The sequence below is a fragment of the Tupaia chinensis genome, unplaced genomic scaffold (assembly GCF_000334495.1).
Source record: "Tupaia chinensis unplaced genomic scaffold, TupChi_1.0 Scaffold138441_1, whole genome shotgun sequence".
NCBI classification, from domain to species: domain Eukaryota; kingdom Metazoa; phylum Chordata; class Mammalia; order Scandentia; family Tupaiidae; genus Tupaia; species Tupaia belangeri.
The window spans coordinates 119,765-123,508 of record NW_006198338.1 but is presented as its reverse complement, the minus strand read 5'-3'; positions in this window follow the sequence as shown (position 1 = coordinate 123,508).

Below are 3,744 nucleotides of genomic sequence, written 5' to 3'. Positions count from 1 at the left end.
CGCTGGGGGATGATTTCTCGCTTTCTGTCTCTCTATCTCTCCCTGTCTCTCTGGTGAGCACAAGCACCCTGTAGCAAAAACTTCTACAAAAAAAGAAAATAAAAAAGAACTGGGGGAGCCGGATGATGACATAGCAGTAAAACCCTATGCTCTCTGAGGCTCATGCACATAGAGAAGTTCCAGATTTATATTTGGAGGCCTCCCTGAATTTGCTGGGCATGCCCATAACCGAGAGTCAGCTGAGCCTGGGGGTGGATTGCCATGTCAAGACCTTGCTGGAATACTCTCTGTCTCTGTCTCTCTCTGTCTCTCTTGTTTATGGAAGAAATAAATAAACTCACAAAAAACGTTTATGAAAAAATGGAATTAAAGTATGAGTTTATTTAAAAAATAAACGGATAATAGAAAGAACTGAAAAATAGGATATCTGAAGTTAAAAATTCACGGAGTGAGGGACCAGCAGGTGATGTGGTGGTTAAGGACGCTGGACTCCCACACGGCTGACCGTGGTTTGAGTCCCAGACCTGAAGGCTTGCTTTCTCACTTTCTCTCTCTCTTTCTGTCCCTTTCTAGGCGAATTAAAATAAATAAATAAAGTTAAATAAAATAAGTCTTTTAAAAAATTCACTGAATGAGCTTAACAATAGAGAAGACACTAGGGGCAAAGATCAGTGAACTTGAAAACAGAATAGACACTATATACACATGGAAGAACAGCAAGAAAACAAATTATCATCCAAGACTTGAGGGACAACATCAAGTTGTATGATATATAAATAACTGGATTTCTGGAAGGAGACAAAAAAAGAGTGAGGAGCAGAAATAGTTGAAGAAATGACTAAGTTTTTTGTGAATTTAGTTTTTGAAAACCCAGAGATTCATAGAACTCAACAAACTCAAGCTGGTTACACACAGACACACAAAATAACACCATAACATAATATTAAAAAGGATGAAAATGAAAGCGAATAGAAAGATTTTTTTTTTTTTTAAAGGATAGGGAAAAATATAGGTCACATAAAGGTTATAATAAGAATGACCACTTATTTCTTACCAAGTATGATGCTAGCCAGAAGTCAATGTCACATTATCAGAAAAGTGCTGAAAGAATAAAATAGCTTAATGTTATATTCTAGATAAATATCTTTTCATAATAAAGTAAAAATGTAGACTTTTCAGATTTAAAAAAGGTGAGAGAATCAATTGCCAGGAGGCCGGCAGGTGGCCTCATGGTTGAGGGGCTGGGCTCCCACGTGGCAGACCATGGTTCGAATCCCGGACTCTGTCTGTCTCTGGTCAAAGTTGAAGAATGGTGATAATAAATAAAAATTTAAAATAAATGAATCTTCCAAAAAAAAAAAGATTAATGATAGACTCAATTTTCAGCAGATCTGTGGTAAAGAAAGTCCTTCGGGTTGAAGAAAAATAATGAAATTATACTAGACAGAAACTTGTATTTATGCAAAGAAAAAAAGAATCGTAAATATGTGGTAAAATATAAAGATATTTTATCATTCATAAACACTTAACAAAGGATTGTAACAATGCATTGTGGAGTGTATAATGTCTGAAAAAGAAGACTGGGCAGGAAGAATTTTAAAAAGGAGCAGACACATTAAAAAAGTCAATTTGACTCTTAATAAATCTGAAAAGTTATAATATTAAAGCAAGGCATGTTATTAGTAGTTACAGATAAAGAAACACTAGCATTAAGAAAAACAATCTCTCTTAGGCCTGCTAGTGGCATGTACACACACTCAGCCTGAGTCTCCAATCACCAGTTCCAAGACTCGAATCACAGATGGCTACATGGGAGTCCAACGCCTTAACCATCACACCACCTACTGGCACTAAAGAATACAGTTCTTTTTTTTCTTTCTTTTTTTTTTTTTTTTTGCTATAGGGCGCGTGCGCTCGCCAGACAGACAGAGAGAGACATCGAGACAGAAAGCGAGAAATCACCCTCCGGGGGGATGGTCACGCCACAATCCCTTCTCCTCCATTCTCCTTTCGGGATCTTGGGCATGCATGCACACGCGCCCTGCGTGAGTTTTAAGCCACCGGGTCCGGGACGCAAACCGCGGTTGACTACGTGGGAGACCAGTGACATAGCCATTACACTAACTGCTGGTTCCCAAGAATACATTTCTTAAAGGACACTTTCACCAATAGTGACAAAAAAAGAAATTGACTGTCTGAATATCTCTGTATCTTTTAAATAAATTGAATTCAAAATTAAAAAGAAAATTTTCAGAAAGAAAATTCCAAACCCAGATGGCTTCACCAGTGACTTTCCTCCAACACTTAAGAAAGAAATAATACCGATATTGCATAATTCCCTTCAGAAACTGGAGAAGAGAAGTTTCAAATTCATGGGGCTGGGGGGCAATATTACCCTCAGAACAGCACCAAAGACTTTTTTTTTTTTTTAGATTTTTTGCCATAGGGTGCATACATTCTCCTGAGAGAGAGAGACAGAGAGAGGGAAAATGAGAAATCTCTCCAGGGGGGCTGGCCATGGCACGATCCCTTCTCCATTCTCCTTTCAAGATTTTGGGCATGCATACACATGTATCCAGTGTGTTTTTCAGAACATGGTGTCCAGGATTCCAATGTAGAGTTGGTCATATGGGATCCAGTGCCTTAATCGCCATGCTACCTGCTGTCCCAAACAAAGATGTATATGTATATATTTTTTTTTTTGAGAGATTTTTGCTATAGGGCACGTGCGCTTACCAGAAAGACAGAGAGAGACAGAGAGAAAGTGAGAAATCATCCCCCGTGGGGATGGCCACGCCACAATCCCTTCTCCATTCTCCTCTCGGGATCGTGGGTGGGCACGCACACACATGCACCCGGCGTGCGTTTAAAGCCACCGGGTCCAGGATGCGAACCGTGGTCAACTACGTGGGAGTCCAGCGACATAGCCATTATGCTAACTGCTAGTCCCAATGCTGTATTGCTTTCTGAAAAATTGAGAGCCCTTCTTAACAGGAGAACATGATAGTAACTTGAATATAAGCAAGTTCTTATTTTGTTTTTTAAGTTTATTCACTTATTTCTTCTGTGAGAGAGTCAGAGAGACAGGTACTCCCAACAGAGTCTTCATCGCTCGATCCAGCCCTCGCCTCAGCCTGCCCAGGTGATGGGCACGTGTATGTGTGCCAGTGTGCTCAGGGAGATCCTGGACGCAAGCCCAGGACTTTTCCTCTGTGAGCCCATTGCACTACCACTTGGTCTGTGAATCCTTCTTTGAAGAGCTAGTTTTAGAAGGGGATGTGCTAACTTACAAGGAATGAAGGGCTTAGAATTGCACTTGGTACAGAGACCATAAATACTCTATTGTGTTTAAAAATTTTAATTAGTTTCTTAAATGTCAGAGAACTCATGTGCATGCACAACAGAGAGAGAGAGGAAAAAAAACTCCCAATGGGACCTCCTCATGCCTTACTCTTCTTTTCCTCCATTTTTTTATCCCGTCAGCATCCTGGGAATGGCCGCACCTGCCCAGTGTGCTCTTCAAGCCACTGGGATGTGAACAGCGGTCAGCAATGTGAGATCTGGCTGCCTCTTCACAGCACTTTCATTCTGTGCAATGGAGCTGGCCCTTGATTTATTTTTAAAAGTGGCCCTTTATGCACAATTCTGACAGTTAAAAAATGACATGGGCAATAGGTGGTGTAGGTACTGAAAAGTGCCCTTTGTGGGCTGTCTTTATTTTATTTTATTTTATTTTATTTTATT